Source organism: Hyla sarda, unplaced genomic scaffold (assembly GCF_029499605.1).
Source record: "Hyla sarda isolate aHylSar1 unplaced genomic scaffold, aHylSar1.hap1 scaffold_149, whole genome shotgun sequence".
NCBI lineage: Eukaryota > Metazoa > Chordata > Amphibia > Anura > Hylidae > Hyla > Hyla sarda.
In genome coordinates, this window is record NW_026608123.1 from 41,589 (window position 1) to 57,433 (window position 15,845).

Genomic DNA, 15,845 nt, shown 5'->3' on the forward strand with positions numbered 1-15,845 from the left:
AAAACTGTGCAAAGTCAAAAACAGTATGGTGAAAACCGGATGGAACCGTACGCACATACAGTTCTGTACGGTTCCCATTGACTCCCATGTTAAAATAAACGTATACGGTTTAATACGGTTTTTTACCCGGCCCAAAAAACGTGGTTGTCTACGGTTTTGGGTATGGGTAAAAAAAAACCGGACCAAATCGTATAAGGCGCAAAACGGACTAAACCGGATGGTACGTTTGACATACCATTTACAATGTTAAGTCAATGCATACGGTTTTCTATACAGTTGTGTACGGTTTTTAACTTGAAACCGTATACGGGAACTGTATAGCAAAAACGTGGTGTGCATGCACCCTTAGACGGCTTCCACTACTAAGCCTGTCAAGTAAATAAAAAATAAATTAAAAAAACACACTTTTAAAAAAAAAAATTCTCCTAAAAAAAACACTCCCTCACAAGGCCTTGTTAACCATTTTATTAACATTACACAGATTTTTTTAAAAATGCTGGTCATCGACACAGTCCACCAAATCCGAAGTAGTCTGCAGGATACACGGATCTGAAATGAGAAAAAAAAAATAAGAAATATAGGTTAAAGGGGTTATCCAGGAAAAAACATTTTTTTAGATATATCAACTGGCTCCAAAAAGTTAAACAGATTTGTAAATTACTTCTATTAAAAAAAATATTAATCCTTTCATTACTTATGAGCTTCTGCAGTTAAGGTTGTTCTTTTCTGTTTAAGTGCTCTCTGATGACACCTGTCTCGGGAACCACCCAGTTTAGAAGAGGTTTGCTATGGGGATTTGCTTCTAAACTGGGCGGCACCCGAGACACGTGTCATCAGAGAGCACTTAGACAGAAAAGAACAACTCAACTTCAGATGCTCATAAGTACTGAAAGGATTAAGATTTTTCAATAGAAGTAATTTACAAATCTGTTTAACTTTCTGGAGCCAGTTGATATATATATATATATATATATATATATATATATAAAAAAAGTTTTTTCCTGGATAACCCCTTTAATACATTTATTGTCACCCGCTCGTGCATCTCCCATGCTGGGCGTTGTAGTCATGTGGTGCGGGAGATGTGCAGGCGAGTGACAAGCTTGTCACCTACCCTCCCGCTGCACGACTACAACTCCAAGCATGCACTTACGGTAAGGGTATGCTGGGAGTTGTAGTTGTGCAGCAGGGGGCAGGTGACAAGCTTGTCATCCCCCCACACACAACTCCAAGCATGCGTGCTGGGAGTTGTAGTTGCGCAAGCCAGGGAAGCGAGTGGTAACGCGCTCCGCTCTCTGGCCGGCGGTGATCAGAAAATCACTGTAATTTCATATTTCCCGCTGTGTCATGTGACACGGGACCCGGCGGGAAATTTGAAATTACAGTAAATTTGAAATTACAGTAAAGCCCGGGTTCCTTCCTTAAATTTACAGAGTTTTTTGAGGTGTTGCGACTTTTAGTGCAACTTTCGCACTTGATAAATCCCCAACCACCGCAAAGTGAAAAATAAAATTCACTTTCGTAAGCTCTTTTGTAGCTTTTCGCTTACAGCCAAAAGTCGCACAAAAATTTGTTTAGGTGCTAATGCGACTTTTTGTGCGACTTTTCCAAGCAAAAAAAAAAAAAAGAGCCCTAAATCCCTTGATAAATCTCCCTCAGTGTCCATATAAATGCCCATACAAGTATACAAGAATATCATTGACTAGAATAGATGGACAATGTGGTCCCTCCAGTTCCATTATAAAACCCATTGGGGGTGAATTTCAACAGCTTTAGAGCACGAATGTTGCGGCGAAACTTGCAGACGTCCGCGCCAAATTTATCAAATGTCGCACAGACTTTTGCTGAATCAAACTAAGTTATTCTCTATTTTATGCAATTGAAAAGTCGCAGATTAAGTGGAAGCCGTGCGACATTTGATACACTGTATCAAATGTCGCACGGACCTTAAAGGGGTACTCTATCTAAAGGATATGGGATAACATGTCTGATCGCGGAGGTCCAGCCGCTGGGGGACCCCTGCGATCTCTGAAGCGGCACCCCAGTCATCCGGTGTATGGAGTGAACTCTGCTCTGCGACGGATGACTGGCGAACACATCCACCACGCCCCCTCTATTCATGTCTATGAGAGGAGGCGTCGCGCCTCCTCTTAAAGACGTGAATAGAGGGGGCGTGGTCGGGCTGTGTACTAGCCATCACGCCTCCTCTCAGACATAAATAGAGGGGGCGTGGTCGGGCTGTGTACTAGCCATCACGCCTCCTCTCATAGACATGAATAGAGGGGGCGTGGTCGGGCTGTGTACTAGCCATCACGCCTCCTCTCATAGACATGAATAGAGGGGGCGTGGTCCTGGTCGGGCTGTGTACTAGCCATCACGCCTCCTCTCATAGACATGAATATATGGGGCGTGGTCCTGGTCGGGCTGTGTACTAGCCATCACGCCTCCTCTCATAGACATGAATAAAGGGGGCGTGGTCGGGCTGTGTACTAGCAATCACGCCTCCTCTCATAGACATGAATAGAGGGGGCGTGGTCGGGCTGTGTACTAGCCATCACGCCTCCTCTCATAGACATGAATAGAGGGGGCGTGGTCGGGCTGTGTACTAGCCATCACGCCTCCTCTCATAGACATGAATAGAGGGGGCGTGGTCGGGCTGTGTACTAGCCATCACGCCTCCTCTCATAGACATGAATAGAGGGGGCGTGGTCGGGCTGTGTACTAGCCATCACGCCTCCTCTCATAGACATGAATAGAGGGGGCGTTGTCGGGCTGTGTACTAGCCATCACGCCTCCTCTCATAGACATGAATAGAGGGGGCGTGGTCGGGCTGTGTACTAGCCATCACGCCTCCTCTCATAGACATGAATAGAGGGGGCGTGGTCAGGCTGTGTACTAGCCATCACGCCTCCTCTCATAGACATGAATAGAGGGGGCGTGGTCGGGCTGTGTACTAGCCATCACGCCTCCTCTCATAGACATGAATAGAGGGGGCGTGGTCGGGCTGTGTACTAGCCATCACACCTCCTCTCATAGACATGAATAGAGGGGGCGTGGTCGGGCTGTGTACTAGCCATCACGCCTCCTCTCATAGACATGAATAGAGGGGGCGTGGTCGGGCTGTATACTAGCAATCACGCCTCCTCTCATAGACATGAATAGATGGGGTGTGGCGGGCTGTGTACTAGCCATCACGCCTCCTCTCATAGACATGAATAAAGGGGGCGTGGTCGGGCTGTGTACTAGCAATCACGCCTCCTCTCATAGACATGAATAGATGGGGTGTGGCGGGCTGTGTACTAGCCATCACGCCTCCTCTCATAGACATGAATAGAGGGGGCGTGGTCGGGCTGTGTACTAGCCATCACGCCTCCTCTCATAGACATGAATAGAGGGGGCGTGGTCGGGCTGTGTACTAGCCATCACGCCTCCTCTCATAGACATGAATAGAGGGGGCGTGGTCGGGCTGTGTACTAGCCATCACGCCTCCTCTCATAGACATGAATAGAGGGGGCGTGGTCGGGCTGTGTACTAGCCATCACGCCTCCTCTCATAGACATGAATAGAGGGGGCATGGTCGGGCTGTGTACGAGCCGTCACACCTCCTCCCATAGACATGAATGGAGGGGGCGTGGTCGGGCTGTGTACTAGCCATCACGCCTCCTCTCATAGACATGAATAGAGGGGGCATGGTCGGGCTGTGTACGAGCCGTCACACCTCCTCTCATAGACATGAATAGAGGGGGCGTGGTCGGGCTGTGTACTAGCCATCACGCCTCCTCTCATAGACATGAATAGAGGGGGCGTGGTCGGGCTGTGTACTAGCCATCACGCCTCCTCTCATAGACATGAATAGAGGGGGCATGGTCGGGCTGTGTACGAGCCGTCACACCTCCTCCCATAGACATGAATGGAGGGGGCGTGGCATGATGTCAAGACTGCGGAAGCTGCATGCTTCCGTGTTCCGGACGCCGCCGCAGTAAACCCAGAGTTTCCAGCAGCAGGGCCCCCGCGATCTAAGATCTTAGCCCCTATCCTTTAGATAGGGGATAAGATGTTTTGAACAGACATATTTAAAAAAAATGGGAACCTCAAAGGACCCATTGACAGGAAAGAGCCGGACATCAAATTGGTGAACCCATATAACAAAGAGTACAAGAAGGTGGAACACATAATTAGAAAGAGCTGGCACTTACTCCATAATGATGGGACCTTAGGCCCCACACTGCCATCAAAAACTCAGATTGTCTGCACCTTCTACGCGTTTCGGAAGCTTGCCTGCTTTCTTCTTCTTGGAAGGGGTATCCCAGATGAAGGAAGGTAGGCAGGCTTCCGAAACGCGTTGGCCTACCACAGGAGAGGTCTAAAGGAGAGGTCAGGTGACTACTAAAAGGAGAGGTCTACAGGAGAGGTCAGGTGATTACTAAAGGAGATGTCTACAGGAGAGGTCAGGTGATTACTAAAGGAGAGGTTTACATGATAAGTCAGGTGACTACAGGATAGGTCTACAGGAGAGGTCAGGTGACTACTAAAGGAGAGGTCTACAGGATAAGTCAGGTGACTACTACAGGCGAGGTCTACAGGAGAGGTCAGGGGACTACTAAAGGAGAGGTCTACAGGAGAGGTCAGGTGATTACTGAAGTAGAGGTCTACAGGAGAGGTCTACAGGAGAGGTCAGGTGATTACTGAAGTAGAGGTCTACAGGAGAGGTCAGGTGATTACTAAAGGAGAGGTCTACATGAGAGGTCAGGAGATTACTAAAGGAGAGGTCTACATGAGAGGTCAGGTGATTACTAATGGAGAGGTCTACAGGATAAGTCAGGTGACTACTACAGGATAGGTCTACAGGAGAGGTCAGGTGACTACTAAAGGAGAGGTCTACAGGAGAGGTCAGGTGATTACTAAAGGAGAGGTCTACAGGAGAGGTCAGGTGATTACTGAAGTAGAGGTCTACAGGAGAGGTCTACAGGAGAGGTCAGGTGATTACTGAAGTAGAGGTCTACAGGAGAGGTCAGGTGATTACTAAAGGAGAGGTCTACATGAGAGGTCAGGAGATTACTAAAGGAGAGGTCTACATGAGAGGTCAGGTGATTACTAATGGAGAGGTCTACAGGATAAGTCAGGTGACTACTACAGGATAGGTCTACAGGAGAGGTCAGGTGACTACTAAAGGAGAGGTCTACAGGAGAGGTCAGGTGATTACTAAAGGAGAGGTCTACATGAGAGGTCAGGTGATTACTAATGGAGAGGTCTACAGGATAAGTCAGGTGACTACTACAGGATAGGTCTACAGGAGAGGTCAGGTGACTACTAAAGGAGATGTCTACAGGAGAGGTCAGGTGACTACTAAAGGAGATGTCTACAGGGGAGGTCAGGTGACTACTAAAGGAGAGGTCTACAGGAGAGGTCAGGTGACTACTAAAGGAGAGGTCTAAAGGAGAGGTCAGGTGACTACTAAAGGAGAGGTCTACAGGAGAGGTCAGGTGACTACTAAAGGAGAGGTCTACAGGAGAGGTCAGGTGACTACTAAAGGAGAGGTCTACAGGAGAGGTCAGGTGACTACTAAAGGAGAGGTCTACAGGAGAGGTCAGGTGACTACTAAAGGAGAGGTCTACAGGAGAGGTCAGGTGACTACTAAAGGAGAGGTCTACAGGAGAGGTCAGGTGATTACTAAAGGAGAGGTCTACAGGAGAGGTCAGGTGACTACTAAAGGAGAGGTCTACAGGAGAGGTCAGGTGACTACTAAAGGAGAGGTCTACCGGAGAGGTCAGGTGACTACTAAAGGAGAGGCCTACAGTAGAGGTCAGGTGACTACTAGAGGAGAGGTCTACAGGAGAGGTCAGGTGACTACTAAAGGAGAGGTCTACATGAGAGGTCAGGTGATTACTACAGGAGAGGTCTGCAGGAGAGGTCAGGTTATTACTGAAGTAGAGGTCTACAGGAGAGGTCAGGTGATTACTAAAGGAGAGGTCTACAGGAGAGGTCAGCTGACTACTAAAGGAGAGGTCTACAGGAGAGGTCAGGTGATTACTAAAGTAGAGGTCTACAGGAGAGGTCAGGTGACTACTACAGGAGAGGTCTACAGAAGAGGTCAGGTGACTACTAAAGGAGAGGTCTACAGGAGGGGTCAGGTGACTACTAAAGGAGAGGTCTACAGGAGAGGTCAGGTGACTACTAAAGGAGAGGCCTACAGGAGAGGTCAGGTGACTACTAAAGGAGAGGTCTACAGGAGAGGTCAGGTGACTACTAAAGGAGAGGTCTACAGGAGAGGTCAGGTGATTACTACAGGATAGGTCTACAGGAGAGGTCAGGTGATTACTACAGGAGAGGTCTACAGGAGAGGTCCGGTGACTACTACAGGATAGGTCTACAGGAGAGGTCAGGTGATTACTACAGGAGAGGTCTACAGGAGAGGTCAGGTGACTACTACAGGAGAGGTCTATAGGAGAGGTCAGGTGATTACTAAAGTAGAGGTCTAGAGGAGAGGTCAGGTGATTACTACAGGAGAGGTCTACAGGAGAGGTCAGGTGACTACTACAGGAGAGGTCAGGTGATTACTACAGGAGGTCAGGTGATTATTAAAGGAGAGGTCTACAGGAGAGGTCAGGTGACTACTGTAGGAAAGGTCTATAGGAGAGGTCAGGTGATTACTAAAGGAGAGGTCTACAGGAGAGGCCAGCTGACTACTAAAGGAGAGGTCTACATGAGAGGTCAGGTGACTACTACAGGAGAGGTCTACAGGAGAGGTCAGGTGATTACTACAGGAGAGGTCTACAGGAGAGGTCAGGTGACTACTACAGGAGAGGTCTACAGGAGAGGTCAGGTGACTACTAAAGGAGAGGTCTACAGGAGAGGTCAGGTGATTACTACAGGAGAGGTCAGGTGATTACTACAGGAGAGGTCTACAGGAGAGGTCAGGTGACTACTACAGGAGAGGTCAGGTGACTACTACAGGAGAGGTCAGGTGACTGCTGTAGGAGAAGTCTACAGGAGAGGTCAGGTGACTACTAAAGGAGATGTCTACAGGAGAGGTCAGGTGATTACTACAGGAGAGGTCAGGTGATTACTACAGGAGAGGTCTACAGGAGAGGTCAGGTGATTACTACAGGAGAGGTCAGGTGACTACTACAGGAGAGGTCTACAGGAGAGGTCAGGTGACTACTACAGGAGAGGTCAGGTGACTACTACAGGAGAGGTCAGGTGACTGCTGTAGGAGAAGTCTACAGGAGAGGTCAGGTGACTACTAAAGGAGATGTCTACAGGAGAGGTCAGGTGATTACTAAATGAGAGGTCTACAGGAGAGGTCAGGTGACTACTAAAGGAGATGTCTACAGGAGAGGTCAGGTGACTACTAAAGGAGAGGTCTACAGGAGAGGTCAGGTGACTACTAAAGGAGATGTCTACAGGAGAGGTCAGGTGACTACTAAACGAGAGGTCTACAGCAGAGGTCAGGTGACTACTAAAGGAGAGGTCTACAGGAGAGGTCAGGTGATTACTACAGGAGAGGTCTATAGGAGAGGTCAGGTGACTACTAAAGGAAAGGTCTACAGGAGAGGTCAGGTAACTACTAAAGGAGAGGTCTATAGGAGAGGTCAGGTGACTACTAAAGGAGAGGTCTACAGGAGAGGTCAGGTGATTACTACAGGAGAGGTCTACAGGAGAGGTCAGGTGACTACTAAAGGAGAGGTCTACAGGAGAGGTCAGGTGACTATTACAGGAGAGGTCAGGTGACTACTAAAGGAGATGTCTACAGGAGAGGTCAGGTGATTACTAAAGGAGAGGTCTACATGAGAGGTCAGGTGATTACTAAAGGAGATATCTACAGGAGAGGTCAGGTGACTACTAAAGGAGAGGTCTACAGGAGAGGTCAGGTGACTACTAAAGGAGATGTCTACAGGAGAGGTCAGGTGACTACTAAAGGAGAGGTCTACAGGAGAGGTCAGGTGACTACTAAAGGAGAGGTCTACAGGAGAGGTCAGGTGACTACTAAAGGAGAGGTCTATAGGAGAGGTCAGGTGACTACTAAAGGAGAGGTCTACAGGAGAGGTCAGGTGATTACTACAGGAGAGGTCTACAGGAGAGGTCAGGTGACTACTAAAGGAGAGGTCTACAGGAGAGATCAGGTGACTACTAAAGGAGAGGTCTACAGGAGAGGTCAGGTGACTACTAAAGGAGAGGTCTACAGGAGAGGTCAGGTGATTACTACAGGAGAGGTCTACAGGAGAGGTCAGGTGACTACTAAAGGAGAGGTCTACAGGAGAGGTCAGGAGACTACTAAAGGAGAGGGCTACAGGAGAGGTCAGGTGACTACTAAAGGAGAGGTCTACAGGAGAGGTCATGTGATTACTACAGGAGAGATCTACAGGAGAGGTCAGGTGACTACTAAAGGAGAGGTCTACAGGAGAGGTCAGGTGACTACTAAAGGAGAGGTCTACATGAGAGGTCAGGTGATTACTACAGGAGAGGTCCGCAGGAGAGGTCAGGTGATTACTGAAGTAGAGGTCCACAGGAGAGGTCAGGTGATTACTAAAGGAGAGGTCTACAGGAGAGGTCAGCTGACTACTAAAGGAGAGGTCTACAGGAGAGGTCAGGTGATTACTGAAGTAAAGGTCTACAGGAGAGGTCAGGTGATTACTACAGGAGAGGTCTACAGGAGAGGTCAGGTGACTACTACAGGAGAGGGTCTACAGGAGAGGTCAGGTGACTACTAAAGGAGAGGTCTACAGGAGAGGTCAGGTGACTACTAAAGGAGAGGTCTACAGGAGAGGTCAGGTGACTACTAAAGGAGAGGTCTACAGGAGAGGTCAGGTGACTACTACAGGAGAGGTCTATAGGAGAGGTCAGGTGATTACTACAGGAGAGGTCAGGTGGCTACTAAAGGAGAGGTCTACAGGAGAGGTCAGGTGACTACTAAAGGAGAGGTCTACAGAAGAGGTCAGGTGACTACTAAAGGAGAGGTCTACAGGAGGGGTCAGGTGACTACTAAAGGAGAGGTCTACAGGAGAGGTCAGGTGACTACTAAAGGAGAGGCCTACAGGAGAGGTCAGGTGACTACTAAAGGAGAGGTCTACAGGAGAGGTCAGGTGATTACTACAGGATAGGTCTACAGGAGAGGTCAGGTGATTACTACAGGAGAGGTCTACAGGAGAGGTCCGGTGACTACTACAGGATAGGTCTACAGGAGAGGTCAGGTGATTACTACAGGAGAGGTCTACATGAGAGGTCAGGTGATTACTACAGGAGAGGTCTGCAGGAGAGGTCAGGTGATTACTGAAGTAGAGGTCTACAGGAGAGGTCAGGTGATTACTAAAGGAGAGGTCTACAGGAGAGGTCAGCTGAGTACTAAAGGAGAGGTCTACAGGAGAGGTCAGGTGATTACTGAAGTAAAGGTCTACAGGAGAGGTCAGGTGATTACTACAGGAGAGGTCTACAGGAGAGGTCAGGTGACTACTACAGGAGAGGGTCTACAGGAGAGGTCAGGTGACAACTAAAGGAGAGGTCTACAGAAGAGGTCAGGTGACTACTAAAGGAGAGGTCTACAGGAGGGGTCAGGTGACTACTAAAGGAGAGGTCTACAGGAGAGGTCAGGTGACTACTAAAGGAGAGGCCTACAGGAGAGGTCAGGTGACTACTAAAGGAGAGGTCTACAGGAGAGGTCAGGTGATTACTACAGGATAGGTCTACAGGAGAGGTCAGGTGATTACTACAGGATAGGTCTACTGTTACGCCGAGCGCTCCGGGTCCCCGCTCCTCCCCGGAGCGCTCGCTACACTCCTCTCACTGCAGCGCTCCGGGCCCGGGGCGCTGCGATACCGCCTCTGGCCGGGATGCGATTCGCGATGCGGGTAGCGCCCGCTCGCGATGCGCACCCCGGCTCCCGTACCTGACTCGCTCTCCGTCAGTTCTGTCCCGGCGCGCGCGGCCCCGCTCCCTAGGGCGCGCGCGCGCCGGGTCTCTGCGATTTAAAGGGCCACTGCGCCGCTGATTGGCGCAGTGGTTCCAATTAGTGTTTACACCTGTGCACTTCCCTATATCACCTCACTTCCCCTTCACTCCCTCGCCGGATCTTGTTGCCTTAGTGCCAGTGAAAGCGTTTCCTTGTGTGTTCCTAGCCTGTGTTCCAGACCTCCTGCCGTTGCCCCTGACTACGATCCTTGCTGCCTGCCCCGACCTTCTGCTACGTCCGACCTTGCTTCTGTCTACTCCCTTGTACCGCGCCTATCTTCAGCAGCCAGAGAGGTTGAGCCGTTGCTAGGGGATACGACCTGGTCACTACCGCCGCAGCAAGACCATCCCGCTTTGCGGCGGGCTCTGGTGAAAACCAGTAGTGACTTAGAACCGATCCTCTAGCACGGTCCACGCCAATCCCTCTCTGGCACAGAGGATCCACTACCTGCCAGCCGGCATCGTGACAGTAGATCCGGCCATGGATCCCGCTGAAGTTCCTCTGCCAGTTGTCGCTGACCTCTCCACGGTGGTCGCCCAGCAGTCACAACAGATTGCGCAACAAGGCCAACAGCTGTCTCAACTGACTGTTATGCTACAACAGTTACTACCACAGCTCCAGCAACCATCTCCTCCGCCAGCTCCTGTACCTCCTCCGCAGCGAGTGGCCGCTTCTGGACTACGACTATCCTTGCCGGATAAATTTGATGGGGACTCTAAGCTTTGCCGTGGCTTCCTTTCCCAATGTTCATTACACTTGGAGATGATGTCGGACCAGTTCCCCACTGAAAGGTCTAAGGTGGCTTTCGTAGTCAGCCTGCTGTCTGGAAAAGCTCTGGCTTGGGCCACACCACTCTGGGACCGCAATGACCCCGTCACTGCCTCTGTACACTCCTTCTTCTCGGAAATTCGAAGTGTCTTTGAGGAACCTGCCCGAGCCTCTTCTGCTGAGACTGCCCTGTTGAACCTGGTCCAGGGTAATTCTTCCGTTGGCGAGTATGCCGTACAATTCCGTACTCTTGCTTCTGAGTTATCCTGGAACAATGAGGCCCTCTGCGCGACCTTTAAAAAAGGCCTATCCAGCAACATTAAAGATGTTCTGGCCGCACGAGAAATGCCTGCTAATCTTCATGAACTTATTCACCTAGCCACTCGCATTGACATGCGTTTTTCCGAAAGGCGTCAGGAGCTCCGCCAAGATATGGACTCTGTTCGCACGAGGCGTTTCTTCTCCTCGGCTCCTCTCTCCTCTGGTTCCCTGCAATCTGTTCCTGTGCCTCCCGCCGTGGAGGCTATGCAGGTCGACCGGTCTCGCCTGACATCTCAAGAGAGGACACGACGCCGCATGGAGAACCTCTGCCTGTACTGTGCTAGTACCGAACACTTCCTGAGGGATTGTCCTATCCGCCCTCCCCGCCTGGAAAGACGTACCCTGACTCCGCACAAAGGTGAGACAATCCTTGATGTCCACTCTGCTTCTCCACGTCTCACTGTGCCTGTGCGGATGTCTGCCTCTGCCGTCTCCTTCTCTTCTGTGGCCTTCTTAGACTCTGGATCTGCAGGAAATTTTATTTTGGCCTCTCTCGTCAACAGGTTCAACATCCCAGTGACCAGTCTCACCAGACCCCTTTACATCAATTGTATAAACAATGAAAGATTGGACTGTTCCATACGTTTCCGCACGGAACCCCTTCTAATGAGCATCGGATCTCATCACGAGAGGATTGAACTTTTGGTCCTCCCCAATTGCACCTCGGAAATTCTCCTTGGACTTCCCTGGCTTCAACTTCATTCCCCAACCCTGGATTGGTCCACTGGGGAGATCAAGAGTTGGGGGCCCTCTTGTTCCAAGGACTGTCTAAAACCGGTTCCCAGTAACCCTTGCCGTAACTCTGTGCTTCCTCCAGTAACCGGTCTCCCTAAGGCCTATATGGACTTCGCGGATGTTTTCTGCAAAAAACAAGCGGAGACTCTACCTCCTCACAGGCCTTATGACTGTCCTATCGACCTCCTCCCGGGCACTACTCCACCCCGGGGCAGAATTTATCCTCTCTCTGCCCCAGAGACTCTTGCCATGTCTGAATACGTCCAGGAGAATCTAAAAAAGGGCTTTATCCGTAAATCCTCCTCTCCTGCCGGAGCCGGATTTTTCTTTGTGTCCAAAAAAGATGGCTCTCTACGTCCTTGCATTGACTACCGCGGACTTAATAAAATCACGGTTAAGAACCGCTACCCCTTACCCCTCATCTCTGAACTCTTTGATCGCCTCCAAGGTGCCCACATCTTTACTAAATTGGACTTAAGAGGCGCCTATAACCTCATCCGCATCAGAGAGGGGGATGAGTGGAAAACAGCATTTAACACCAGAGATGGACACTTTGAGTATCTGGTCATGCCCTTTGGCCTGTGCAACGCCCCTGCTGTCTTCCAAGACTTTGTTAATGAAATTTTTCGTGATCTGTTATACTCCTGTGTTGTTGTATATCTTGATGATATCCTAATTTTTTCGGCCAATCTAGAAGAACACCGCCAGCATGTCCGTATGGTTCTTCAGAGACTTCGTGACAATCAACTCTATGCTAAAATTGAGAAATGTCTGTTTGAATGCCAATCTCTTCCTTTTCTAGGATACTTGGTCTCTGGCCAGGGACTACAAATGGATCCAGATAAACTCTCTGCCGTCTTAGATTGGCCACGCCCCTCCGGACTCCGTGCCATCCAACGTTTTTTGGGGTTCGCCAATTATTACAGGCAATTTATTCCACATTTTTCTACCATTGTGGCTCCTATTGTGGCTTTAACCAAAAAAAATGCCGATCCCAAGTCTTGGCCTCCTCAAGCGGAAGACGCCTTTAAACGACTCAAGTCCGCCTTCTCTTCGGCTCCCGTGCTCTCCAGACCTGACCCATCTAAACCCTTCCTATTGGAGGTTGATGCCTCCTCAGTGGGAGCTGGAGCTGTCCTTCTACAAAAAAACTCTTCCGGGCATGCTGTTACTTGTGGGTTTTTTTCTAGGACCTTCTCTCCGGCGGAGAGGAACTACTCCATCGGGGATCGAGAGCTTCTAGCCATTAAATTAGCACTTGAGGAATGGAGGCATCTGCTGGAGGGATCAAGATTTCCAGTTATTATTTACACCGATCACAAGAACCTCTCATACCTCGAGTCTGCCCAACGGCTGAATCCTCGTCAGGCCAGGTGGTCTCTGTTCTTTGCCCGATTTAATTTTGAAATTCACTTTCGGCCTGCTGATAAGAACATTAGGGCCGATGCTCTCTCTCGTTCCTCAGATGCTTCTGAAATTGAACTCTCTCCTCAACACATCATTCCTCCTGACTGCCTGATTTCCACTTCTCCAGCCTCCATCAGGCAAACTCCACCAGGAAAGACCTTTGTTTCTCCACGCCAACGCCTCGGAATCCTCAAATGGGGTCACTCCGTCAAGGAAATTTTGGCATCTAAAAAGGTCAGAGGGAAAACCTTCTTTTTAGTGGATTGGGAGGGTTGTGGTCCTGAAGAGAGGTCCTGGGAACCTGAGGACAATATCCTGGACAAAAGTCTGATCCTCAGGTTCTCAGGCTCCAAGAAGAGGGGGAGACCCAAGGGGGGGGGTACTGTTACGCCGAGCGCTCCGGGTCCCCGCTCCTCCCCGGAGCGCTCGCTACACTCCTCTCACTGCAGCGCTCCGGGCCCGGGGCGCTGCGATACCGCCTCTGGCCGGGATGCGATTCGCGATGCGGGTAGCGCCCGCTCGCGATGCGCACCCCGGCTCCCGTACCTGACTCGCTCTCCGTCAGTTCTGTCCCGGCGCGCGCGGCCCCGCTCCCTAGGGCGCGCGCGCGCCGGGTCTCTGCGATTTAAAGGGCCACTGCGCCGCTGATTGGCGCAGTGGTTCCAATTAGTGTTTACACCTGTGCACTTCCCTATATCACCTCACTTCCCCTTCACTCCCTCGCCGGATCTTGTTGCCTTAGTGCCAGTGAAAGCGTTTCCTTGTGTGTTCCTAGCCTGTGTTCCAGACCTCCTGCCGTTGCCCCTGACTACGATCCTTGCTGCCTGCCCCGACCTTCTGCTACGTCCGACCTTGCTTCTGTCTACTCCCTTGTACCGCGCCTATCTTCAGCAGCCAGAGAGGTTGAGCCGTTGCTAGGGGATACGACCTGGTCACTACCGCCGCAGCAAGACCATCCCGCTTTGCGGCGGGCTCTGGTGAAAACCAGTAGTGACTTAGAACCGATCCTCTAGCACGGTCCACGCCAATCCCTCTCTGGCACAGAGGATCCACTACCTGCCAGCCGGCATCGTGACATCTACAGGAGAGGTCCGGTGACTACTACAGGAGAGGTCTACAGGAGAGGTCAGGTGATTACTACAGGAGAAGTCTACAGGAGAGGTCAGGTGACTACTACAGGAGAAGTCTACAGGAGAGGTCAGGTGACTACTACAGGAGAGGTCTATAGGAGAGGTCAGGTGATTACTAAAGTAGAGGTCTACAGGAGAGGTCAGGTGATTACTAAAGGAGAGGTCTACAGGAGAGGTCAGGTGACTACTACAGGAGAGGTCTACAGGAGAGGTCAGGTGACTACTACAGGAGAGGTCAGGTGATTACTACAGGAGAGGTCAGGTGACTACTGTAGGAAAGGTCTACAGGAGAGGTCAGGTGACTACTGTAGGAAAGGTCTATAGGAGAGGTCAGGTGATTACTAAAGGAGAGGTCTACAGGAGAGGCCAGCTGACTACTAAAGGAGAGGTCTATATGAGAGGTCAGGTGACTACTACAGGAGAGGTCTACAGGAGAGGTCAGGTGACTACTACAGGAGATGTCTACAGGAGAGGTCAGGTGATTACTAAATGAGAGGTCTACAGGAGAGGTCAGGTGACTACTAAAGGAGATGTCTACAGGAGAGGTCAGGTAACTACTAAAGGAGAGGTCTACAGGAGAGGTCAGGTGACTACTAAAGGAGATGTCTACAGGAGAGGTCAGGTGACTACTAAACGAGAGGTCTACAGCAGAGGTCAGGTGACTACTAAAGGAGAGGTCTACAGGAGAGGTCAGGTGATTACTACAGGAGAGGTCTATAGGAGAGGTCAGGTGACTACTAAAGGAAAGGTCTACAGGAGAGGTCAGGTGACTACTAAAGGAGAGGTCTACAGGAGGTCAGGTGACTACTAAAGGAGAGGTCTACAGGAGAGGTCAGGTGACTACTAAAGGAGAGGTCTACAGGAGAGGTCAGGTGATTACTACAGGAGAGGTCTACAGGAGAGGTCAGGTGACTACTAAAGGAGAGGTCTACAGGAGAGGTCAGGTGACTATTACAGGAGAGGTCAGGTGACTACTAAAGGAGATGTCTACAGGAGAGGTCAGGTGATTACTAAAGGAGAGGTCTACAGGAGAGGTCAGGTGACTACTAAAGGAGAGGTCTACATGAGAGGTCAGGTGACTACTAAAGGAGATGTCTACAGGAGAGGTCAGGTGACTACTAAAGGAGAGGTCTACAGGAGAGGTCAGGTGACTACTAAAGGAGATGTCTACAGGAGAGGTCAGGTGACTACTAAAGGAGAGGTCTACAGGAGAGGTCAGGTGACTACTAAAGGAGATGTCTACAGGAGAGGTCAGGTGACTACTAAAGGAGAGGTCTACAGGAGAGGTCAGGTGATTACTACAGGAGAGGTCAGGTGATTACTACAGGAGAGGTCTATAGGAGAGGTCAGGTGACTACTAAAGGAGAGGTCTACAGGAGAGGTCAGGTGATTACTACAGGAGAGGTCTACAGGAGAGGTCAGGTGACTACTAAAGGAGAGGTCTACAGGAGGTCAGGTGACTACTAAAGGAGAGGTCTACAGGAGGTCAGGTGACTACTAAAGGAGAGGTCTACAGGAGAGGTCAGGTGACTACTAAA